Below are 26,547 nucleotides of genomic sequence, written 5' to 3' on the forward strand. Positions count from 1 at the left end.
CTGTTCCCCAGGACTCCCTGCCCCTTATCCAAACCCCCATTCCCCATCCCCTTACCATGCTGCTCAGAGCAGCAGGAGCTTGCAGCCCCGCCACCCAGATGGAGCCAGCTGTGCTGCCTGCGTGGCTGCAGGGGAGGGGGTCAGCAGGGGAGGAACTGGGGACGGGTAGCTCAAGGGCTGGGCAGGAGGGTCCTGCAGGCCATAGTTTCCCCACATCTGTGATAGATCCTGCTTCACCAAAGCTACATTGATTGTACTGTTTTCAAGGGGATGGGGCAGTAGCTCAGCAGGCTTGAGAGGGCTTACTGCCCCCAAGAAAACAAGGTCTGTCTGAAATGAAAATAAGAGGCTTTCTATTTATCAGTCATTTCTCCTACAGAAAAGTCACCTGGGTCTTGAATTGTATTCCCAGGCAGGGACTGTCAAATCCAGTTAAGGCTATAAATATCAATTTTCAAACCATCTAGGAATGCTGGAATTATTAATAAATATGACTAAGTCCAGAGACTTATAGTTAAGATTCAAGAAGAGACTTGCTATTGAGTAAGCGCCTTACCTAGGGTCTGGCTGCTCTCCATCAGCACATTGGGCCTTCTTGACATACTGTGTTTGAACTGATTTAACCTTAGAAATGGATTTATTTAAATCCGTGCAACCCCTTAATGTGGACTCTCTGAAACGGGTTTCAATGTGCTTCAATTGCTAAATTGGTATAGCACACTCAAACTGAAATAGAAGTGTCCATGTGCTGACTGGCATTGAAATAATCAAGTGTGTGAATTAAAGCTGATTTAGGTCTGTGTGTGTTTATAGACCAGCCCTTGCTAATGTTCTGTGCCTCTAGGACTGACAGGAATGCAGGGGTCAGGGCTTTGCTGGAATTCGTGGGCTGCAGGTGAGGCTTAGTCCATTCTTGCTGATTCTTATACTCCACTGAAGCTATGTAATATGACTGCACTTGTTCTTTGACAAATTTTTGGAAAGACTCAATAACTCAGAGGCATGTTAATGGCACATAAGAACTACCAGACTGGGTCAGACCAATGGTTTATCTGGTCCAGTGGGGTACTGGGCTATTTTTTTACCTTTAAAGTTTGAAGGGTCAAGACACTTTGGTCAAGCATGATGCTCAGATCCCAGGCTGAGCATCTCCTCTTCATATTTGTCGGTGTGTTTGTTCTGGAATCAATATGCCCATGATACTGTTTGAGTCACTTCAGAGCCGAACCATGTTCTATATCTGCCTTTGCAGTACTTGAGGGAATCTCTGATCTCCTAGCTTCTGGGTACTTGTAAATCTCTTCTCTATTTCCTGAGATCTTTCCTGACCCCTTTATTTATATATAAATTTTTAAATGAACTGTGTTCATCTTCTAGGTGATTCTGTGCAGGGGCTTTGTGTTCTCCCTCTGAACTGCTGATGCCCACTCCTGCCTCCGTTCCAGTCTGAGAGTGTTGTTCAGAGCAGTCACGTCACATGAGCACAGGGTAGAAGGGGAGGGACACAGACTCTGCCCTCAAGCCACATGATAAACCCACACTTGGCTTCTGTATCATCCCCTTCTCTCTCTCAAACTCCTCTAAGCCACTCGGTGCCAGGACTAAGCTCACTGTATACACGCTGCTTAGGATCCAAGACACTGACTGGAAAACGTCACCTAGTCTGTCCTTTAACCAGCATGGGACTCTTCTTTCCAGTGTTGTTTTTGTCAGTAATCTACACACTGAAAATGGCTTACAGATGAGGGTCTACAAATAACCATTACATTTCACATCACCCCAGGGAGGTCAGTATTATTCTATAACCGGGGAAACTAAGGCACACTGTCACCTAGTTGGTGGCAGAAGTCCTGAGGCCTGGTTCCCTGGTCTAGAGAGACAACACTCTGAGTTAAGCAATGGGGCTTGAACCTTTTCCCTTCTGTGATGGGGTGTTCAGTCCCAAACTAGCCCGGAAAGGAGTTAAGTAACCTGATAAGCCACACCTGAAAGAGAGTTAGGCTTGATAGGCAAGCACTGATTGGGAATGGAGCTCAGCTGAGCAGTAGCAGGCAGGGCTGGTATAAGGTCCAATAATTCTGGTGCCAATAGCTAAGCCTGCACAACCCTGGGACTTTAGTAATAGGCAATACAAACTGATCAAGTTTCAGGGTGGAAGGATCTGCTGAGTTTTGTGCTGCTGAGTGTCTTGCCCACAGGGAGTCCTGATGGGGAAAGAAAACTGTTCTGGGCCAGAGGGAGGGGGAGAGCGTACTCCTGTGAACAGGCTCCTGCAGGAGCTGCTCTTCCCACCCTCGCAAGGGAGTGAGGGGAGCTTCTCATGCTCCGCTGCATGGGCCACCTACATCCTGGTCCGCATGCAGTGGGAGAGAGCAGCCACTGCCAGGCGGCTGCTGCTGCAGCCAGTTGAGGGGCCCAGCTGGAGCCTTGGCCCACCCCTCCTTTCAGAGGGGCTCAGCCATTGGGGAGCTACCCGCTACTTGTAACCCAGAGCTCGGGGCCGCCCATGACCTAACCCAGTGAAAACTCATTGACATAGAGTTTGTCTTAGGGCTTGTTGACACTTGAAATGCTGCAGCTGTGCTAGTGTAGGCACTACTTACCCCAACGGGAGGGGTTCTCCTGTCGGCACAGGTAATCCACCTCCCTGAGAGACAGAAGCTAGGTTGACAGAAGAATTCTTCCATCAGCCTGGTGCTGTCTACAGAGGGGGGTAAGTCGGCAGGACTATGTCGCTCGGGGGGGAGGGGGGGGGGATGGATTTTTCACACCCCTGAATAATGTAGCTTGGTCAACGTAACTTTAGTGTAGCCCAGCCCTCAGGAAAAGAAGCCTCCCCCTGTTGCTGAATCTTAATCAGCCGCCTCTGGCAGGGGGCTCTTCTTACAGGGCTGCTGTCACTTCAGACTTGACAGCAGACCGTTCAAATTGGAACCGCACCAGTGAGTGAGGTTAGACAGACCTACGCCTGTGAAACTGCAAGCCCCGTTTCTTTGCTCTAGCTGTGAGTGAGTGGGAAGGCAACGGGGGTGGATTTTTGGGCTGTATTTTGCTGGTTGCTGGGCCTAGGCTGCTGGATGGCTGAATGGGGGAAGGTGCAGTCGGTTTTATGGTGGTATATTTAAGGATTGCCCAAGCCCAGAAAAAGGTGCTCCTTTTTAATGGATGCAAATCGGCTGAACTCCAGTTACCGTCCATGCAGGGCCAGAGGGAGTAGCTGGCAGGACTGGCCCCTGAGGGCTAAAGGTAAAGAAAGCGGAGTTCAATTGGAACCAGTGCAGAAAATACAGCCCAGGAAGTAGGACAGCTCCTCTCTGTGGGTCCCTCAAACCCCCAGGGACGATGCTGGCATCGCCAAGGGACTGTTGTGTCCGAGCGCTTACGCTGTTGCAGATAAAAGGACGCTGCTGGGAGGCGGTTCATCCTGCCGGGGTCCCTGCTAGCTCTAATGAGGCACCGTGCATGCTGCCGCAGAGAGGGGAGCACCGCTGGGGGGAAGCTGGCACTGCTGCATTCCTTGCTCTACGGGGACTTTCAGTGCAGTCCTTTGTCTTCCGATTGTGCGGATGTGTCTATCCCCCCTCATACAAAACTGAATTTTCTTCCCCTTTCCCAAGGGAATTAGTGGGTAGCCTCCACGTGCAGGGCTGGAGGGACTCCCTGGGGCACTGGTAAGTTTCCCGTAGATGAGGGGAACAAGTGTTGGTTTCCCTTGAGCTGCCATAAGGGAAAGAAGGAGATGTTCTGTGTAAGGGGGAGTGTTTGTACATCCAGTTCCTGAATACAAGCCTATTATCACTGGTGTTTAGATACAAACTGGGGTGGGCGTGTGCGCATGCCCAGACAATCAGTGTCTATATCTTTCACTATTTAGATCCTGCTGTAATCTAAATAATAGAGACCCACAATTAAGTCCATGGCCCTGTTGTGCTAGGTGCTGTACAAATACCCAGTAAGAGACAGGGCCTGCCCAAAAAGCTTGTGATCTAACTAGAAAAGCCAAGCAAAGGATGAGAGGCAGTATTCTCTCCATTTTACACCTGAGGCAGTCGGGCACAGTGCAATTTAGTGACTCGGTCAGGGTCACACAAGGCATCTGTGGCAGAGCCAGGAATTAAACCCAGTTCTCCTGAGTCCCAGCCTAATGGCTTAACTGCATGACCTGCTTTTCTCTCTCTTTGGGCCCCGCTCTGTTTTGGACTGCCCCACGTGAGCCTGCAGCTGTGAGAACAACACAGCTGATGCTGTGCATTGAAACTAGCACAAAGCCGTTAACCTTGAGGTGTGTCAGGCTCTGGAAGGGGGAACTTGGCTCAGCGTTTTTGTAATAGGAGTTGCCAGCCAACCAGACAATGCTACTGAGCTGTAGCCATGACCCCCAAAAGCATTCGCCAGCTCTTGGCCATGGCTGGAACGGGGCAAGGAGATAGGAGCTGCTCTTTCTCTCTCTCTTCTGCCAAAGGGGATTTGTTCTGTCACTTCCATTGGGTCCTTCTGGTGTGCCGGAAATGCTGCATATGCAGTTCTCCGTTCCTGCTGGCCTCTGTCATTGAAGCTCTGTAGTAATCCGCGCAAAGGATTCTGGCACAAGTGGTTTTGAGTGACTGACCAGGAGGCCTTGGGCTGACTGAAGTGGAAACCCTCCAGCGCATGGTGCTGGAGCATCTCTCGCGGTGTACTTCATAAAGAGTCAGTTTGTCCTTCTAATGCATGCGCCGGTGAGGTTCTGCCCTTGGCGACACTAGCCTGTGGGCCTGAGCCAAAGGCCCTTGAATAGAATGGGAGTTTTCCCACTGACCTCTGAGGGCTTTGGATTAGGCCATTCATACCGACCTACAGTAACTCCTCACTTAAAGTCATCCTGGTTAACGTTGTTTCGTTGCTGATCAGTTAGGGAACATGCTCATTTAAAGTTGCGCAATGCTCCCTTATAACGTCGTCGTTTGGCAGCTGCCTGCTTGGTCCACTGCTTGCAGGAAGAGCAGCCCATTGGAGCTAGCTGGTGGGGGCTTGGAACAAGGGTGGACCCGCAGCCCCGCATCAGCTCCCTGCTCCCCTCAGTTCTCTGTGCGGCAGCTGCCCACCAATCAATTACGGGCAGTTCAGCTGTCCCTCCCCCCCACTGCCATGTGCTGCTCCTGCCCTCTGCCTTGGAGCTGCTCCCGGGAGCCTCCTGCTTGCTGTGCGGGGGGGGGGAGAAGAGGGGAGCTAATGTAAGGGTGTATTCCTGCTCCTGCACCCCGCTTACCTCCTCTCCATAGAGCGGAGGGAGGGCCACAACAGGGCTCAGGATGGAGGGAGCTTGCTGGCAGCAGCTGCTGTCTCAACTTGCTGATCTACTTAAAAGGGCAGTGTACTTAGAGTGGGGACTGTGTCCTTAAAGGGGCAATGCGTGTCTGTCTGTCTCTGTCTGCCTTGCTGCCTCCCCTCCCTCCATTCGTGCTGCCTTGTAGAGTGTGAGGCTACATTAACAACAATAGGTTAACCATTGAGGGCTCAGCCGAGCGCTAGTTCGTTATTTAGCAGTAAGGCATTCCCTAGGAAATATCCCACCCTCTGACTCCACCACCTCAGCCAAGCTTCACAATCATCATCCCTGTGTACAGTAGTAAATTGTTTAAACTTACACTGTGTGTAATCTTTCGTCAGGGAAAAAAATTTCCCTGGAACACAACCCCACCTATTTACATTAATTCTTATGGGAAAATTGGATTTGCTTAACATTGTTTCGCTTTAAAGTCGCATTTTTCAGGAACATAACTACACCATTAAGCGAGGAGTTACTGTACAAGGAGCCCCTGGTTCCCTCCCTCCCCCCCCACCAGCCCCCTCAAACTCCTTTTCGGGTCTTCCTGTGACAGGAGTGCCAAGGGCCTGCTGGCTGAGAGGAAGATGGGGGGAAGGGGAGGTGGTGGTGGAAGAGAAGGAAAGCGGGGAAGGGCCTTGGGGTCCAAAGTACAAAGATTTTTATTATCCCCACTGGTGTGTTTCCTCAGTCCTGTGGGATCCCTGGTGCAGGGATCTTACCTCGTGTGTGTCTGTACAGCACCATGTATGCCATATAAACAATCTTGTCACCCCGCCCTGGGGAGAGTGGTGGAGTGAGAAAGAGGAGGAGAGATGAAGGAAGGTGGGAGAGAGAAGGGAGACCAGAGTTTGCCGTCTGCTGTGACTGTAATTGAAGGGAGTGGTGGTGACTTCCCATTTCTTCTAGCAATGGGCAAACTGGCTTAACTAAAATGTGACCTCTCCCTGCCAGAGCTGTACTTCTGACATGGTGCTGTGGATGGATTGCATCCAGCCCAGGCAGTGGTGCGCATACACACTAGCCAGTGCCTTACTAGACCCTTATGTTCCACGCTTGCATGTGGGAAACCCATTTATTTTGCAAATCAAGTGTGAAGGAGCTGCTCTCGGGGGGCCTTTACCAGCTGTCGATGTATGTCCCCGTGTTGAGGAGAAATAGCAATTTGAACGTCTTTCTTACCTGCACTTCAATAAGGATTCCCCCTCGCTTCAAAATGCAAGATAGCCCCAGTAATCACAGCTGGAGGTGCTGAGCCAGTGTGGTGTCTCAGACCTGTGCCTTCACCTCAGACGCACAAGCTGGTAGTGCTGAGCAAGAGAGTTGGCACTTGTTTCAGCCTAGCAATCTAGAGTTCCTGAATTAAAGAGCTCATCCAGACTGTGCCTTGGCACCTGTCTGAACAGTGCTAGTGAGCAGGGGTTATAGAAGGGGGTGGCCATTCCTCATCCTCTCACTTTCCAGAGCTCCCCCTCTTCGCTGGCTGGTGCAATGAGAACTCCTGAGGCAGGAGAATCTAAAGTGGGAGCAGCAGAAGGAGCTGAGAGCTGGCTGCGGGGTTTATGGGGCTTTAATGGGTCTCACACCAGACAGAAGAGGAACTGTCCAAGCTGGCATCTCCCTCTCTGCCTTCTTTCTCCTATAGGAAGATCTGTCCCCAAACTTGTTCCTCATCCCTTTTAGGAGGCAGAAAACACCAGATGCTGCCAGTCCTCCCTCCCCTTGGGTGGGTGGGAGACCGATCCTAGACCTGGCCCCCCCCAACTAGCTAGAATGAGAGGACACAGAATAGTCCTGTCAGCTGCCTCTCCCCTTGGGCTCCTACCTGCTCCACTAAGGAACAAGTCTGTCTCTGTCTCTGTCTCTGTCTCTGTCTCTGTCTCTGTCTCTGTCTCTGTCTCTGTCTCTGTCTCTGTCTCTGTCTCTGTCTCTGTCTCTGTCTCTGTCTCTGTCTCTGTCTCTGTCTCTGTCTCTGTCTCTCCCAACCCCCCACCTGAGCTGTCTGGCTCTGGGCCTGCTTGGGGCCATGGGCGCTTTTTCGTATACACTTCCCCATTTGCCTCCCTGGGTCATGGCCAGTCACACAAGTTGTTGCAGTGTCACTTGGTCACATGATAGTAACACCCATGACCGCATACAGCCCCCGGCGTAAGGGACAAGCCACTCTTTGATCTACTTTAACCAGTGCAGCAAGGAGAGTTGTGCATAGCGCATTGCGTATCATACGCTGTGGTGGGGTGGACTGAGGCATGATGGGTCAGTCCAAACCTCCTACCCTGAAAGGGGCTCCAAGGAGATCCTCAGTTTCTTTTCCTATCAGCTCAGCCCTCCCTGAAGCTGGATATTTTCCCCAGTCAACCTCATGGTTCTTGTCTCCAGTGATTTCATCGGCACCACTAGAGAACAGTTTGTTCTGTTCTAAGCTATGCTGTTTCCAATTCACACAGGCCACTTTTAGCCTTCATCGCTCAATTTCCAGGTGCACAATTCTGAATAAGAGCAGCCAAAAAGAATGCCAGTTCTGAGAAGGGGCCCCTGAAGGAGCTGAGGCTGGTGGATGCCAGAGTCGATCCACGTGGGGATCAGGCAGCCAGCCGAGCTGCGCATGCTGGTGCACGGGCCCCTCTCCATCCATCAGGGCTGGTTTAGCAGCGAGTGGGAGTCGGGAATCAATGGCTCTTCTTAGTGGCCTGACCTCAGGGAGTTCTTTCTGTTGCTCTGCAGGGTCTCCCAGGGAAGATGGGCTCACCTGGCTCCCAGGGAGCTGTTGGCATGCGTGTAAGGGCACTGCACCTGCTTCAGTGCTGCACAGTCAGTGCAAAACTTCGGGCTGGACTGTCTTACCTTCAGAGAATGTATTTCTCCTCAGATAGGGCCCTTTAATGAAGTAGTATGGGGGCAACCTGGGACTGAACGAACATAGGGACCTAATCCCCTCTCGCCTCAGAAAGGGGGGAGAACACCTAGTTCCTCTTTACTGCAACCATGTTATGGTCATTCTGAAATGCCAACTAAGAGCACAGCTCCATTAGGTTTGCTGATGTATTTCAAAAATAAGGAACTGTTTTCTAAGCACCCCTACCCACCCCCTCCTCCTGAATTTATTTTTTAATAATAGTAATGATAATAAGCAGTACACGCCTGCATTCGCCGGGGGTATTTCTTCCTGCTTTTTTGCAACACTCAGCAACTCCTGATCTTGTTGTATAGAGATGAGGAAACGAGGGACGTCCCTTGAGGAAACGAGGGACGTCCCTTGAGGAAACGAGGGACGTCCCTTGAGGAAACGAGGGACGTCCCTTGAGGAAACCCTAGGCTCCATTGTGCTAGGTACCATACTATTTGAGGTTTGGTCTACACTACAAACTTACATGGGTATAACTGTGTCAGCCAGGGGTGCGACTGGAATGTGTTAACCTGCAGTATAACATGAAATGTGGGTCCCAGGGAAGTTCTTCTTAGGTGTTAGAATCCACAGCCTTGGAATAGAAAAATTATCATTTGTATTACAGCAGTGCCTAGAGTTCCCAGCTCAGATCAGTGTACAAGGTGCTGTACAAACAGAGGGCACGAGCCAGTCCCTGCCCCCAACAGCTTACAGTCTGCAGTGACGGACCCAGGGTGGGCGGTGAAGCAGAGGCACAGAAAGGTGTCCACTGTTGCACAATAAATCAGTGGCAGAGCCAGGAATACTCAGGCCTCTTGACTGCCAGACCATATTGCCTACACCTAGCAGAAAAGAGCCCAGAGCCCCTGTAGCTGAGCCAGGGACTCAGCAATACAATTACAGGGTAGGGGAAGACTGAGGGTAACATGGGTGTGGGTTTCCAAACAACAGCAGTGAAATCTCCACTCAATTACCATTGTGCACGGCTTTGTGAGGTTAAGGAATCTGGTGCCTAATTAGTTATAAATGGGAACAAAATTCTAAACGATCCAGTGACTTTCTGTCACAAATGAGGCTGAGTGCCTGCAAAATGGAGTGTGCGACTGAAAGGGTTCCATCGCCACTAGTGAAAGGAAACAAATGATCTCACTGCGTGCCTTGTACGCACTATTGCGTACGCTTCCATGGTGACTGGGGCCCAATGCCATCTGGTGAATCCCACAGGTATCTAACGTAAAGTAGGCTAGAGGGAGGCATGGAGACAGGCAGCATTTAGGGGTACTCTGAGTCAGACACCGGATCAGGGTTGCTCCATTAGGTGGTTGCTATAATGGGTAAATGGAAGCATTTCACTGAAACCTGACACTGTCTGCTTCCTGAAGGATAGAGTATCGCCCGCCTAGGACTTAGCGAGGGAAGGACTGTAACATAAAAGGAGTCTGCAGACACGTGCAACAGTGCAATGTACCAGAGCAGATACAAGCATGTAATCTCATAAACGCTCAGGTCAAGATGGACTTCGCTGCGGAAATGAATTGCCTAAATATTGAGATTCATCATACCCAAGCCTAGCTTCTGGGTGCTGTGTCCGGGACACACTGAGCTTGCTGGAAATCTCAAATTGTAGCCTTCATCTGTGGGACTGAGCTCTGGAGATGGTGGATGTAAGTTTGGTGGGAGTATTTCCTAGTATTGCAAAGGAAACTAGCTGGAGATGGGTTTGTAACCCTAAGAACCCCTCAGTGCCAACTTGTAAAGAGCTTATTGTTCGGCAGCAGCAACTCTTAGCAGGCCTGACAAACTCATTGCATGTAGCCCACTGCTTTCATAAAGAAGATCATGTAAAATCGCTAATAAAAGCTTATGTAATACTGACCCTTGTGATCATTGTGTGATGTATGTATGGATGATATTTCAGGAGTTCTGAATGTGTACTGGAAATAAAACCAAAGAGAAAAGCAGGATACTTCCAGACAACTGTTAGGTAAATATACATCCTGTTGGGGTTCCCATGTAAATTAAGCCAACACAACGGGGTAGCCCAATTTACCTGTGAAGTCAACAGGGGGATGGGAAGATGCTAGAGACTAAACCACGGGCAGTTATCCTGTCTTGGGGTTGAGGGGCAGAATTTGAACTTTGCAGAATATAAATAGAATGCAAGGAGACATTTTGTTATCCACGCACTTAGGAAAACCCATAGTGGAGGGGGATGCGACGTGAACGCTTGGATCCTGGTTTGTCTGCCGCCAGCTAGCCCTGCAAAACACTGAACCTTTGGAAGGAAATCTACTTTCAGTGGTTCGCGCAGTGTGTAGGTCAGAGCTGTTCCAGGCAGGCTGCAGGGCACAGCAGCTGTGGTGACACGTTGCGTAGGTGTCAAGTATCGGTGCCTCCGGAGAGTTGTAGCCCTGTCCAGGATTCTGATTTAGGGGTGGGCTCTGAGGCTTTTTTTGACCAAGGAAGCTCACGCCTAACCCAGCTCTCCTCCCGGGGTGGCTGCTTCAGGTTGCTTTTGTGGGCTGGAACTTCAGTGCAAATTCAGCCGTGATCAAAGGCGAGGATGGACCCTGAAATTGGTGAGGTCCCTAGAAATAAAGGCAGGAGAGTGACCTAGAGACAAGAGAGCAGCAGGGATTGTGGGAACCAAGGAAGGCTTAGTACTTATAAATGTTAAACCCTACGCCAAGGGGGAAAGGAAATAAACTGCTCAGGTACAAAATAAAAGGAAGTGGTTGTGACCAATTAGCTGCCCCTTTTGTAACAGAGTGATTTTATATTATTCAGGAGGCAAAATGAATATTATTTTAAAATAAATTTTTAATGCAACCGAGCTCTGTAGTAGCTGTTTATCATTTGTATTACAGTAGCACCTGACCACCTCAACTGAGGTCAGGGCCCCATTGTGCTCAGTGAAACTCCTTTGGGTAATCGGGCTGCTTACTGACTTCACACGTTCTACCCTGACTTACGCTCCATGCAACTCCATTGAGCTTGTGACTCCACAAGCAGAATTTGATCCCAGATCTAGAAAAATGTCTCTTGTTCCAGCCCCAAGCTTAGCAGAGAATGTGCTGCATGCCGGAGGAGGAGAGTTCACAGCCATTGGGGAGATCTCTCTGAATTCCAGGGCAGACCCAGACCTCCTGGTGCACCAGGGAGACCAGGAGTCTAGTAAGTGACATGCTGCCATGGTTTGCACAGAGGAGTGACTGGGCTGGCTAAGAGTTTATGGAGAGGGGGTGGTATGGTATATGACCCATCTTTGTCTGCTACTAACCAATATCTCCAACAGCTGGTGTTGGGACGCTAGAGGGGAATGGCTCTAGGTTACTACAGAGAATTCTTTCCCAGGTGTCTGGCTGGTGGGTCTTGCCCACACGCTCAGGATCTAACTGATCGCCAGATTTGGGGTTGGGAAGGAATTTTCCCCCAGGCTAGATCGGCAGAGAGTTTTTTTTGCCTTCCTCTGCAGTGTGGGGCAGGGTCACTTGCTGATTTAAACTAGTGTAAATGGTGGATTCTCCATAACTTGAAGTCTTTAAATCAAGATTTGAGGACTTCAGTAACTCAGCCAGAGATTAGGGGCCTGTTACAGGAGTGGAGGGTCAGGTTCTGTGGGCTTGATGTGCAGGAGGTCAGACTAGATGATCATGACTGTCCCTTCCGGCCTTAAAGTTTGAGTCTAGGAGTCTACCCCCTCTGTCTCTGAGAGCTCTTAAACTCTCTGGCTTGTGCCAGGCAAACTCAAGCCATTCCCGCAAGTCTAGGGCAACCATATCAATGGCTGAGTCTCACTTGACCTGTGCAGCGTGTTACCACGGGCCCTGGCATTTCAGCAGCTGTCTCTGCACACTGACAGTCGCTGGCTGGCTGTTGATTGGTTGCTGTCACCCTTGTTCTTGTCATCCTGTGGGGCTGTGCTTGGGTTCAGCTGTTAGGTTCAGTTTCCACGTCCCTAGAAGCAGATAATGAGAACTGCGTTCCCTTAAGAAAAGAAATAGCAAGTAAGCGGTGTTGAGGGGAGATGAAAAGTCACCGCTTGGTTTTATTTACCAGGGCCCATAACTGATCCAGGGCCCAAGCTCGAGCCAGGGTCCCCGGTGGGGATTGCTCACGTTTGCAGCTGTTTGGGATGTTCTGACCCACATGGATCACTCCACGCCAATGGGACAACACAGACTGTCTAGCTGCAAGTAGATGTGGCTCATTCGGGAGAGGGGCTGAGGTCTGATGACTAACATGGGGGCATGTGATGAGCTGTCCATATTCTCACCTTGAGAGCAGCCAGGGAGAAGGGCACCAGGACCTGGTCTCTTCTGAGAGTCCTGCTCCAGCTGCCGCATTTTTTGTGGAACAGTGACATCTGGTGGTCACGAAGATTAAAAACGAGACTTATGCTTCCTCTACATCTCCCAAGTTGTATTTCGTCCCATTGACACTTGGGTCTAGGTTAGAATGACTGGTTAATTGAACCCCCAGGTGGCCAGTGGGTGTTCTCTATGGATATCTTGGGGTGACTCTCCTAGGCCCTGACTCCTATTTAAGGATAGTACAATGAGTTTTTGCCACGCTAGCTAATACAGTCTGGACTCTGTGGTCTAGGTGAGCTGTACTCAGCACAGAACCAGAGAGGGTGGAGGGCAAAGGTGGGTTTGTGCCACCTTTTGCAGTCCCCTGATCCTGGGACTGGTGAGATGTTACAGCCAGTTTCCCACAAACCTAATGACCCATCCCAACAGCTGGGGTTTGCCAAGGAGTAAGGGTGCTCCAGCCATGCCAACTTTTCCCCAGACAGGCCTCCATGTGCGTGTCCAGAAGTGGGGTGGCATGAAGTCCATATATCACTTCTACATCATCCAGGGACTCCCCCCATCAGGGGCAATCCTCAGGCCTGGATCTACTAGGTTTCCAGCTGCTGTATGTCGCAAGACCACATTTGAGATCAGGCCCCAGGTTCTTAGCTTCTCTAATTGCTGGAGCATACAGCACAGGAGTTTGGGCGGGTCCTATGGTCATCAACGATTGGACTGGATTGGAGAAGGAGAGGATGTATGGCAAAACAGAGTGTGTGGCAGGGGTGGATGCATCTGTAATAAAGAAATGGTAACTGAGATGATGCTGTATAAACAAGTGACCTAGGAAGGAAAAGGAACAAGGGTCTCGACTCATACCAAATTTCATAGAAGCTCCCAGACTTTGGCATGTTCCCATATTCTGCAATAGCAGCATGAAGTAGCAGAAACTCCTAGTTCCATTCAGGTGTGGAAAAACCCTCAGGTGTTGCCATGTAGTGAGGCTGACAACATTGCATCACAGCTGCCATGACAATGGGCCCTGTCATGCCACAAGGCAGCACTGGCCTGTCATGGCACAGTCATGCTACAGCATCACAACATTCTCCATCGTAACAGGCCAGTGCAGCCACTTTCCACGAAAGGCAGATAGACAGTTAGGTGGAGAGTTGAGACAGCAACACACAAATCTGTCGATTCGACACAGAAGTGTAGCCACAGGTGGGCCAGCCCACTCACTTAGCATCCAGGCCCACACAAATCACACCCTGACCCTGCTCAGGAGCATGGGAGGTGGGATGCAGGCGGAAGGGGTGGTGGGGGCCCCCCCACTTGTCCTGGCCCAGAGCCCCACAAAACCATAATCCCCACTCTGGGAGTAGGCAGCCCCCCTGTCATTGCCCGCCCTCCCACCTGAAAGCCAGGGACCACCGAGTTTTCCTGTCCTAGCTACACCACTGGTTCTACGTTGTGTGTAATGTAATGATGTTGACTTGCATCTGAGTAGCACCTTTGCTCCAGAAGGAGCTCAAAGTGCTTTCTAAACTATCCATACAGGAATCGCTTTACCAATCAGAGCATGATTCTATGTCTCCTCCAAACATCAGCAGCACCAGGACCCTGACGCCGTGCTGGGACACTGGCCTAACACTGACTCAGAGGGAAGAGCACCCCCCTACTGGATCATCAGCAACATTTATTGCAGCTTCTTAGGCTGCCCATAGAGCTGTCTTGTCCTTTAGTGACTAGGCTGAACCTTGCTCAGTGTGAGAGTGGACAAGATCCCCCACTTGGCTGCAGGCAGTATCTGTGTACACTGCACAGTGTTTTCTTTGTCACAGGGGCCCACAGGAGTGGCAGGAACTGGTGGGGACTTTGGCCTTCAGGGCCCTCCAAGTTGTAAGGGGCTTTCTGAAGTGAGAGAGCCTGCAGGGTACCTAGGACACCCAGTCAGTAATTGCTGGGGTTAGGAAAGGGGACGATCTGCAAGTTGGGGTTTTTAATGGCATGAGCCTTTCCTTAGCCTCCCTTTGGTGTATTGGACTTTGTGTGTGTGTCTCTCTCTCTCTCTCTCTTCTCTGTCAGGACTCAGGTCCACGCTGACTCCCTAATGACAAAGGTCTCTTGTTCCAAGGCAAGGCTGGTGACATGGGGATCCCAGGTGCTCCAGGGGGGAAGTGAGTCTCCTGGCACCAGATGCCTCTTGCGTACCTGTTCGATCCCGGGTTAAGATGTGTGCCCAGGGATTCTGCAGTCTTGTACTGTGAGCACAGCAAACTGCAAGGGGAGACTGAGTGGCCCGGGTCCCTTTGTCTTATCTAGCGCTGGTATTTCTAATGGTGCCTGTCACCGTGGTATCCGCTTTAAGCACTGACGTTACCAAGAAAGCCCTTGCTCAGTCCCATCACACAGGTTGCTTTTGCTAATATTCACCCTTGGACACTCCAGAGTTCCTTCCTCAAACTTGATCACTAAATTGGGACCTTCTGAACAGGGGACTGTGCGGTTCAAGGGATCTGTAATGGGAGCTGGAGCCCTTCACCTCTGTTTCACAAGGTTCATACCGAAGCCACGCTGCGCGGTGTTGCCAGCCACCTGATGGCTACTCTGTGGCTCATAAACGATGAATCAAGGGTCAGAAAAACCATCCCTACAGGACCCCATTGTTGGCAATCTCCTCCAATTTGCCCAGGATGGAATGGTCTGGAGGTCACACCTCCCTCTTCCCTTTAGAGATGGTCTATCCAGAGCAGGGTTGAGGCATGCTGGCAGAGCAAGCAGGTGGGGACAGCTTGTACTGCCAGCCACTGCTCGTGCTCTACTCGTTCTGCACACAAATGGGCCCACGGTCCCAACAGCTGTCAGTCCTGCACATTTCATGAGCAATTGTAAAGCTCCCCTGGAGCCTTTGGTGCAAAATGGGGATAGGAAGAGTCTGGGAATGGCGCAGCCTGCTGCAGTATCCCTGCAGATGTCTTAGACGATTGAAGCCTGTGCAACCAGCACCTTGTCAGAAGCAATGTGAGTTAAGCCCTTCCATAGAGAGAGGGCTAATCTACCCTTTGCCTTTCTTCCCCTTGCTGCAGTGTAGGATCAGACTGGCTTCTGGGGGGATGAAGGGTTCCCTGGTCTTGCTGGGGAGCAGGGAGAGTACATCCCTGGGAACAGTAAGTCCTCTAGCTGCAGGAGGCTCAGAGGAGAGATGGCATCACGCTAACTAAATGGAAATCATTCGGAGACAGCTGTGTACCTCCCCGTCACTATAGGTGAAGTCCTATTTCATGGAAACGCAGGAGCCATCTAAATTATTGCTCTGCCTTCTGTCCTGCTGGGATAATACAGAACAATCTCATTTGTATTTTCCCTTTATAATTTTAAACCTAGTTCCATGAAGCTGTTTTGACACTTTGCTTGGCTCTGCTGGGAAGAATGTCGCACTGATCTACACCCCGCTGGCATCAACAGGCCAGTGCTGTGAGAAACTGGCAGCACGTTGCTGGGAGTGCACTCCTAACGATGGGATGCCAGGTGGCGTGGTGGCATTGACGGCACTGCTGATCTCCTATTCCTGTATCTTCCAGAGAACCATTAGTCAAATAGGAGCAAAGGGCACTCGGTTCCAAAGGCCCTTGATAAGTACTATTGCCAGGCCGACAGGCCTTTGATGGAGGTGCTACTATCAGCATGTATAGTGAGGTGGAGTGGCCTCCCACTGAGCCAGAGGCAGAGGGACCACTCTGCGAACCCTGGTGGGCGGAGTCAGGCTGCACTCGCCCCTCCCACCGGAACAGGACGTATAAAGGGTGGGGTCTGGAGCTCAGTTGGGCTGCAGCTGCTGAAGGAGAGAGATGCCTCCTGCCTACTCCCAAGTTGGGAGACTGCAGCAGACTCCCACTGGGCTGAAAACTGGCCAGAGCTACTGGAGCTACTCGCTGACAAAGACATTGAGGAGTCACTGGGGCTGCCACTGGTTTTCTACCCTGATGAACTGGAGGACCCCCTACGGATCGAGGTACAACCCGAGGGAAGGCAGGAAGTGGCCCAGGGACAGCTGACCCTAACCTGGCTGCATTGCTGCTGGAGACCCAATGGCAAAATACTTCACTGCTGTTAGGGCTGTGGGCTGGGCTGGGGGGGAGTCGGGATGGCCCATGTCCCCTATCCCTGCCACCCCATCCTTGGAGTGGCACTTTCCCCTCTGCTTTTGTCGACCATTTGCTGGAGGTAGGATACCTAACCCTCTTGTTGCTCGGCCCTGAATACAGGCCTGAGCCATAGACTCGCTACTGCCTCGCCCTGACTAAGGGCTTGGCTTAATAACTGTTTGCTTGCTGCTTGGCCCTGAGTACAGGTCCAAGCCACAGACTCCTTACTGCCCCACCCTGACTGTCTGGACCCATAACTGTCTGCTCCTCTGCCCTGATTGCAGGCTAGAGACCCCAACTGACTACTGCTCTGCCCGGACTGTTGGCCAGAAGCATGGGCTGTGCGTTGCTCAGCTAATTCCCTAACTGTGGGCGATGCCCAGCGCCATAGTGAGACGGAGTGGCCTCCCACTGACCCAAAGGGGGGAGGACCACCGCTAACCCTCTACAGTGCGACAACATTTTACGTTTGTGTCTCACCTTTCATGCTGAAAGCGCTGTGCGGGAACTGCTTCCCTTGCGAGTGCTGGGCAGCACTTCCCATTCGTGGTCCTCTCCAGCGTCTCTGAGCTTCAGCATTTGTATTTATGTGCCAGAGTGGAGACATTTCCATTCTCCATGCCTCAAGCTGAGAGAATTCCATTTGTTGTGTTGTCGCTTTTAGTGACTGGCAGCACTGAGTCATTACCGTTCTCCATGCATGGGACAATTAGCCCTGAGACACTGCTGTTCGCCTTATGTTGAATCGTGGGCCCCTCTCGGGATGACACATTTCTGTCTGTCGCCAGGCCAGTCCCTGGGCTTCTCTAAATTGGGATATTAATATTCCTCACTCTCACTCATCTATCCTCATGGTGCTAAGCCATCCATTTCCCATGCTTCCCTTGGGGCTCCCCAGTGCTGGGAAATTCGCTGCCTGGTTTTATAGATCAGTGTGTTTATATGTGACTAGACTTAAGCACACTTATCTGTAGCTGTGGTGTAGGATGTGACTGGTAATCCAGGTCCCGCTGGCTCTCCGTGGGACCTCGGGGTCTAAACGGTCGATTTGGAGAGAGATGACCCAGACGTGAGCAAGCTCCGCCTGTACCCACATGGAAACAAGATTGACACCAGACTCTCACATCCCATATCTATTTGCAGTGCTATTGCAGATGTATTGGTCACTCCATCAGTAAAGTTTAGCTGTGTAAAGATGCTGCTTTGCCCTGTTCTCACTGGTTCATAGCTGAGCTCTTACCTCCTCTCTTGTGTTTGCCTCAAGGGGAACCAGGAGCAAAGGCAAGATGAGCTACTGCCATATACAGGACAGGTTTGCAAGCCCATACCCGTCTACTGTAGGGTCTGGGCATGCATGGCATGAGCACACTTAGGAAACTTACCACTGTCAGAGTGTGAGTGTGAACCATGACACTAGGGCATTGGAAGATGAAGCCTGCTGCACTCAGAGGACAGGACTTTTAATCCTAGTCCTGGTGTGTGGATCCTGTACTGCTCGGTGGGCTGGGAGGATAAAACCTGGCACCAGCGTATCAGTGGGTAGGTCCTGGCACACATGAGGAGGAGGGATAGCTCAGTGGTTTGAGCATTGGCCTGCTAAACCCAGGGTTGTGAGTTTAATCCTTGAGGGGGCCATTTAGGGATCTGGGGCAAAAATTGGGGACTGGTCCTGCTTTGAGCAGGGGGTTGGACTAGGTGACCTCCTGAGGTCCCTTCCAACCCTGATATTCTATGAGCAAATGCTGCCACTAGGTGCACAATAAGTGGATCCTGCTGCCTTGTGAGCTGGGTGTGTGAGCCCTGGCACTAGTGCACTCAGGAAATGAATCCCTTTGCACTGTAGTGAGGCGTGTGAATCATGGCATAGATTGCTGCCATGTGAAACCTACTCCCGTCAGACAGTGGGAAATTAATTCAGATGCTGCTTTTCACTGTGGGACATAGATCTGCACTCTTTGATGTGCTGCAGACAAATGGAGAGTTTAACTGAGCTCTTCATAACCTTTTTCTTGGGTACAACTGGCACTCAGGGAAAGCGAGGCAGAAGTGATCTAACTATACCACCGGTAAGACCCACTTCTTCCAGCCCTGAACCATCAGTAATGAACTGTCTGGGATTCTTAAACAGCAGATCGAATGACTGGTTCTAACTGGAAAATTGTTTGTTTCCTGACTGTACTATTACTTGCATTTAATTAACACTTGTAGAGGCCTTAGGCAGTGAGTGGGGAGCTGAGATGCAATCCCCAGCTAACACAGCACCTTCAAAGTAATTGGGTTATATGGGACCAGTCCATAGCTGGTTAGCTGTGGGCACGGCGAGCCTGGTTCGGTACTATACGGCCCGCTTTCAGGAGCAGGAAGCTTAGGTTCCATTGCCCATCTGGCAGGGCCTGCAGGCCACAACCAGAGACTCTGGATTCTATCACTCAGCTGGCAGAGGACCCGGAGAGTAACCGGGGGCATTAAGTTCCATTACCCAGCTGGCGGAGCACCTGGCTTGAGTGTTCAGTTAATAGAAGGCAACTGACAGTGCCACATGGGCTGAGTTGAACTGGTGTAGAAAATCCAGCCAAGGAAAAGCCTGAACAAACCCATGTTTGAAAGGGATGGTGTTTAGTTCTCAGGTGACCAGCCAGTATTCTGTGGACTACCAGCAAGTTCTCCCCAGTTGTCAGGCCACTCTCACTATGGACCTTTGAACAATGACAGCTATCTTTCTATGGAAATTTGGGGAGGGGGAGAAATAGTTTTTAACTTTTTGCTTTTTTTTAATGAAAACCAAAATCCACATATTTTCAGTTTCTGGGAAATATTTTCAGTAAAAATTTAGTTTTTGAAAAACATATATAATTATACCCAAACCCAATAATTATTACTGAAAACCAAATGTTTACCAAAAGAGTTCCGTTTTTAGTTTCCATTTTTTCAACTGGGGGCGGTGGGGGGGGAAATGAACCAAAAAGTTTGGGGTATTTTTGTTTTGTTTTTGTTGTTTTTTTTTCCTGCAAAGGTTTTCATTTTGCTGGAAAAGCTCCCCCCCCCCCCCATCAGAATAAAAATGTTTCACTGAAAAAGTGTCACGCAGTTCTAATGACCATGTCTGTCAGTCTCCTAACCCACTTACCAGGGCAAGTCACTATGGGGGAAGAGCCTCATTAGCCAAAACATATATTTGGATGTCTTGATTGCTTCCGGGCAAAAATCACCTGAAGCATTTAAGCAACATGTGGAAGTGATTATGCACCGTACCAGGGCCACCCCTTTGGTTACTGCTGTCTGGAGTCACATCTGAGTTATCTGTGAGACAAATCAGACATCACTTACTCTGCCATTGTATTTTTAGGGTGATGATGGCTTCAAAGGAAAGTGAGGCTCTCTGGTGCCCCAGGAAAGAGGGTAACTTTCTCACTCATAGATTATTTAGCTTGAGAATACAGGGTCTATTCTGAGACACACTGAAGTCACTGAGCGGTTCCATTGATTTCACTGGGCTTTGGATTGGGCCCATATTGCATTTGCTGGTGTGATTCCATATGGAAAACACTTCTGGATTTACTAATGGGATACTAAGATCCTGGGGTTTAATAGTGAAGTATAGCCGGTATCCGATGTGATTTATGGAGTGTGTTTAAAGAGCAATAGAGGGCTAACGATACTCGTATGAAGAGAAGATTTCCTGAGTGTTACTCTGGTGATGTGTTTACAAAACTAGTTAATGTTCAGTCTCATACACATTGTAGCAACAATCCTGCTCTAATTACAATATATGGTTACTCAATTTGAAACTAGCAATTCGCTGTATCCCTCCCATTTTCCCTTGTGGAAGCATTGTGAATGAATCATATCCTACCTCTTATTGATGGATTATAGAGGAGACGTCAAGTCCCTCCTGCATAAGACCTTAGGGTGGTTAGTGCACATTATTTTTGCTGCCACTTTCTCTGTCCTTCATCCCTTCCTACACAGGGAGGAAAATGAAATCTTTGTGTTAGATGAGGCTGTGTGGTACTTAGCTTCACCTTTCACAACCAGCAACATGAAAGTGACTTTGCAGGACTTCGAACTGTCCTAGCAGATCTACCGTTGCAGTTCTATGGCAGAATCCTCAGACTCAAAAGGGAACAGTTGGCTGCCACAATATGGAACTCCACTAACTAATCCCGCATTTGGGATTAACCTGGTCAATCCCTCATTTTAACTAGCTGTTACTGGGAGAAATGGGACTGATTGGTTTGCCTGGAAAGCAGGGAGTGAGACTACTGGTAACATTTCCTCCTTTAACTCATGCCAAACATTAGAATTTATTTACCCTGACCTTGTACTTTTGCACTTTCCCTAGATCCCTGTGTTTGGGAACTGTAGGCAGAGTTCACATTTACAGGTAGATGGGCCACATTTTTAACCAGTCTTTATTTATACGCAGCTGTTTTGGTGCATACAACTGACTCTGTGCCCACCAAAATGGGCATGCTTAACTGATGTTTGCACATACAAATGCCAGTTTGCCCACACAAAATAAGCATACATCTGCTTTGGCAGATGGGTGCACAGGCAAAAATGGGCATGAAAACACAAAGGCCTGGGCTAAAAATTTGCTGTATTTCTCGCTTTTTTTTTTTTTAATGGAGGTGACACTAGCAGCTCTGCAGTTAAGATTGCATTTAAATGTGCACTTCAAGAAGAGTTTAAATCCCTTTTATTTTGCATATTAATGATTAAATTTAGTTGCCACATTTTACCCAATAATTCTTCCAAGGAAAATGGAACTTTCCATAATACTTGCTTGGTTACATTTTTACTAACGTTTTATAATGATCCTCTTTTGAACTTTGTGCCTGAGAATCTCAGAGTTTTTGGCTCCCTGGTGTTTAACATCCCTAGTCATTCCAGACTTCACTCATGTTCACACACGCCCATACATTCTTGTAACCTCTCAAACCGATACAGATCACATTTCAGATCTTCTGTGTTAATGCAAAAATAATTTTCTTTTATTCATAATTTAGCTCCTCAAAGAGAAGCCAAAGAAATTGGCCAGGTCTGCCATCTCCTCCTGTCCTCTGAAGCTGTTTCCCTGCTTCATTAGCTCTCCTGCCTTCACTATGGCCTTGTCTGCACATGAAAGATTGTACGACTCTGTAGTTAAGCTGTACAGCCCCCTAGTATGGGTGCAGTTATACTGGTATCAAGGTGTCTTACACCTGAATAGCTTATTCCCATACGGGAAGAGGAACAAGCTACATTGGTATAAGACACCTTTATGCTGATCTGAAGCTGTGTCCAAACTAGGCCTTGTACCTAGATAACCATTTTGATTTTTTTAAAAGAACGTGTCCCTAACCGACACAGCTATAAAAACTGCACCAGGGGCTAACTCTGTGGTTCCAGGCATCAGTCCTTAACAACCTCTTTCCCTACCTGAAAAACAGGAGGTTTTGGGTAGATTTTAATGTCAGTGCTGGAGTGACAGGCCTGAAGAACTCTAACCACAGAACAGGTGCACCACACACAGCTGGAATGCAAGGTCCCAGTCACCCTTCTTCCTTGGAGAAGGCTACTTCTTAGACTTAGGGTAGCGTAGTCTCAATGTCCTTTCAGGCCTTAGTCTCAGAAGATGCACCATCTAGAACTGGTACAAATAAGTGCCAACAGTGAGGTTGCTAGGAAGTGAGGGGAGGCCACAAAAGTCATATGTAATCGATCCATCATGGTATGTTTACTATCAGACCTAGGCTGGGCTGGAGCTGGCCACCTAGAGGTGAAAGGTTCTCTGTTGCTCTTAACCGGATTTCCCTGAGCCAGTCAGTCCCCCATCTTCCCCCTTCCAATCTATGGCTGAGGTCTGTTGGGGGCACAGCACACACATGATCAGCTGCAGCCCTCCCATAGGAAGCTTCACACATTCTCTTCCAAGTTCCCTGTGATCCATGGTGTGGCTCTAGAGATTATTTTTCCTGGCGGGGCTGATGGCTTTACCCCAATGTTGCTATGAAAATCCCTGTATTAACAAGTCCCCAAACTGCTTAGCGACAAAGTGGGTGGAGGAGGAAGCAGCACTGCCTCACTTGGGAGCGTGTGGGAATACCTTTGAAATGTTAATGTCTCATGTTTTTCAAAAAGCTGCCCCGAGGCAGCAACCGGTGGCTTTGTATCTGCCATAGATTTTAGTGAGGAAGGGGGAAAAAAACTTCAGGAAAAAAAACCTATTTCCCTCCACTTCAAAGTTAAAATGGGACATGTATATTCATTCCCCTGGTCTCTCCTTTTCTACTCTGATGCATTTACTGTTGGGGGAAAGTGTTGGAGGGAGAGCCCTGAGGACGGACATCCTCTGTTTACTGGATTCACGGGACAGGTACAGCCCAGACAATGGACATGGTAGCTTCCCATAACACACCCCTAAGCTGCAGGGCCCACCTCTGAGGTATGGTTTTGGAACCGTAGGCCTCTCTTCACCTTTGCGCTTTCTGCTGAAAATGCCCAGCTTGTGATGGTGACACTTGTGGACTGTGGAAACCTAAGGACTGAGCTGAGTTCCCGAATCCATTTACATAGGGCATCAGAGAGCCAGCAGATGGTATCAACTGCCAGTTTGGTCCTGATGTGAGCTGGATTTGGACAAGCAACCTGGAGATGTGAAAGGCTCTGTATCCTCATTCTTGGTGTCCTGAGCAATCCAGTCCCTGATATGAAACCTCTCCGTCATCTCTCTGTAAAATTCTGCATGGATGTAAAGGACCTATTGCTTACATAACTCTTATAGTCTGGCCGCCCAGACAGTCTCTTGTTGCTTTGCTGCCAGTAACCTGCATCCTAGGTGCCTCACTCATAGTTTCTACAAAGATATCACATACGACTTGGATCCAGGTTTGAACCTAAGACACCTTTTTTGGTCTGTTCTTTGTAACCGTGGCTAGTTCTGAAGAAGAAATACATGTTTGCTGCCACTGTTGATCAGTTTCAAGACTGAAAGCACCCTGAAGCTCTTGGGAAGTCTCTTCTGCAAATACCTTTTGTTGCTGTCAAAAAAGACTTAACATAGCTGCTTTTAACCTTTTGAAAAATGTACCGTGTATCACTCTGACCTTAAAAAAAAAAAAAAAAAAACAGAAGGACTTGTGGCACCTTAGAGACTAACCAATTTATTTGAGCATAAGCTTTCGTGAGCTACAGCTCATTTCGTCGGATGCATGCAGTGGAAAATACAGCGGGGAAACTTTATGAACATGAAACAAAAGTTGCAATTCTTCAACAAAAAACCTTCAAAAACAGACTCCAAGGAGAGTCTGTTTTTATTCAAGCCTAGTGTAGTGGTGTCCAGTTTGCAAATTAATTCCAATTCAGCAGTCTCTTGTTGGAGTCTGTTTTTGAAGGTTTTTTGTTGAAGAATTGCAACTTTTGTTTCATGTTCATAAAGTCTCCCCGCTGTATTTTCCACTGCATGCATCCGACGAAGTGAGCTGTAGCTCACGAAAGCTTATGCTCAAATAAATTGGTTAGTCTCTAAGGTGCCACAAGTACTCCTGTTCTTTTTGCAGATACAGACTAACACGGCTGCTATTCTGAACTCTGACCTTGTGTGCCAGATTTGATCTAAGGATTTCTGCTCCCAAGAGCCTTGAAAATAAGAATATATAACAGAAGTGCCGGGACAACCTGCACTGCGCACCTCAACCAAAATGTTATACTAAAAATACAAAACACTTTTCACAGGGAGACCAGCTGGCTTGGATAGGATATGGATCCTCTCCCCTGGAGATAACCTGTCTGACTCCACCCAAGGACTATCCTTCTGTCCTGTCTCGGTTCTTACACTGCCTTCATCACCCTCTTATCCAAGCACCTTCCAATGGTGCCTTGTAGTAATGGCCAGAAGTCATGACCAGATGTTGGTCTATGTTAAATTGCTTGGGGCTTTTCAGTGGACGAGTGTCCTCATCACCTCAATTGGCACTGACTGGAATCTTTCTGGCAGTCTCACTAGAGAGGCACCAGAATGAATGGGTCATAGAAACTGAACTCTCCTCTCACTCCTACATGTGTTCCCTCCAGATAGGGGTTGAGGCTCACTGGCAGCATGGCTCAAGGTGATCTTACACTGCTATTGCCCATGCTGTATCTTGTTCTGTGGATAGAGGGGTTATATCTCCATAGCAGTCAATCTGTCACCTTTTTTCCAGCATGTAGCTCTGTGGAACACACTGATCCAAGACATTGTGTAGCAAAGAGTCAGGCAGGGAAGGAGCTCCATACAGCTTGTTCTTAGTGATCTGTGGAGCCCAGTCCTGGTGTTTGAGCAGAGTAAAACCTTTTGAGGACTGAGTCGTGGGGTGTTGAGAAGAGATGATCCAGGAAAGGCGCTTGCTTGCAAAGCAATTGGCAGAACCAAAGAGTTGGGAACCAGCTGCTTAACCGAAAGCACTTTCAGGCAAGCCTTGCAGGCAGCTTTTACAAACTGTTTTCCTTTGAAGAAAATCTTTCCTTTCAGGGACCCAGAGGAAGCCCAGGGCTGCCAGGCCCAGCTGGATCACCAGTGAGTAACCCACGGTATCACTACTTATTCTTGCTGGGAAACGTGAGCAGGGTAGAGTCTGCATCACTGAGGGTGGCTTCCTTGGCAGTGAAGCGATATGTGAATAAGTTCCGAAGCAGGAGCCTTGGAAAAACAGTTTCAAGAGCTGATTATCAGGGTGCTTTCTCTAACAAAAGACTGATGTGAAGTCGGGTATCATTTAGGATTGGTGTCCCTGGTACTCCAAGACATGCCTCTCTGAACTAAGTCACTGCTACAAACAGTGTTTCTGTAAAGCATGTAGGGAAACCACAAGCGTGTCTCTGTTCTCACAAGGTGTTGCTGGTCCCAAAGGGTTTTAAAGGATCACTAGTCTGAAGGGAGGAAAGGAAAAGAATAGAAAGGTGGCACACAAGAAAGCTCTGGGCTCAGTTATTCCACAGCACTTGGAGTCATGCAAATCACAGCATCAGTGAATGTCACATTTGGGAGTACAAATGCCAGAATTAGTGCACGGGTGGGTGGATCTGAGAACACACGTCTATTCTGAGTGTGAATCTAGGCACTGCAGTATGTGATCCCAAAGTGCTCAGAAGCGGGGAGTGCAAATGCCAGCAAAGTGCAATTGTGGAAGCTGCTCTCTGTTTCCAGACCTGGCAGTGGTAGAGCTGCATTTTGCAGCTGGCGGAGGTGATGGGTCATTTGGGCTGGAGAACAGGCTTCCCTTGCTCTCACCTGGAGCTAAGACCAGTGTTTAAACAATCATTAGGATTTAGGGATTTACTGTAACCCAGTTACTCCAGTCTGGAAATAGAATCATCTAATGCAAAAAATAAACAAATATTTATGATGGACAAGGTAAACCAAATGGAAGCCTGGGGAGGCTCTTAATACATTACACACTTATTTATTTATATTAGGGCTGTCAAGTGATTAAAAAAATTAATTGCAGTTAATCGCACTGTTAAACAATAATAGAATACCATTTATTTAAATATTTCTGGATGTTTTCTACATTTTCAAATATATTGATTTCAATTACAACACAGAATATAAAGTGAACTGTGCTCACGTTATATTTTTTATTACAAATATTTGTACTGTAAACAAAAGAAATCGTATTTTTCAATTCACCTAATACAAGTACTGTAGTGCAATCTCTTTATCATGAAAGTTGAACTTACAAGTGTAGAATTAGATACAAAAAAAAACCTGGGTTCAAAAATAAAACAATGTAAAACTTTAGAGCCTACAAGTCCACTCAGTCCGACTTCTTGTTCAGCCAATCGCTCAAACAAGTTTGTTTACATTTTCAGGAGATAATGCTGCCCACTTCTTATTTATGTTACCTGAAAGTGAGAACAGGCGTTTGCATGGCACTGTTGTAGCCAGCATCGCAA

At 48.7% G+C, this 26,547-nt stretch overlaps 1 long non-coding RNA gene across 3 annotated transcripts in view; it reads left to right on the forward strand.

Annotated features, from left to right (window-relative positions):
• LOC122461375 overlaps positions 1-11,367 on the forward strand; it is a 36,221-nt gene extending 24,854 nt beyond the window's left edge. The window contains exons 2-3 of one of the 3 annotated variants that reach the window (XR_006283220.1): positions 1,378-1,787; positions 3,687-3,797. This is a non-coding gene — a long non-coding RNA (uncharacterized LOC122461375). Of the gene's footprint in view, positions 1-1,377; positions 1,788-3,686; positions 3,798-11,243 lie in introns of those variants that run through there. The other 2 variants (XR_006283221.1, XR_006283219.1) reach the window with 2 other exon arrangements.
• Positions 11,368-26,547: the final 15,180 nt, after the last annotated feature.

The sequence above is a fragment of the Chelonia mydas genome, chromosome 8 (genome assembly GCF_015237465.2).
Source record: "Chelonia mydas isolate rCheMyd1 chromosome 8, rCheMyd1.pri.v2, whole genome shotgun sequence".
NCBI classification, from domain to species: domain Eukaryota; kingdom Metazoa; phylum Chordata; order Testudines; family Cheloniidae; genus Chelonia; species Chelonia mydas.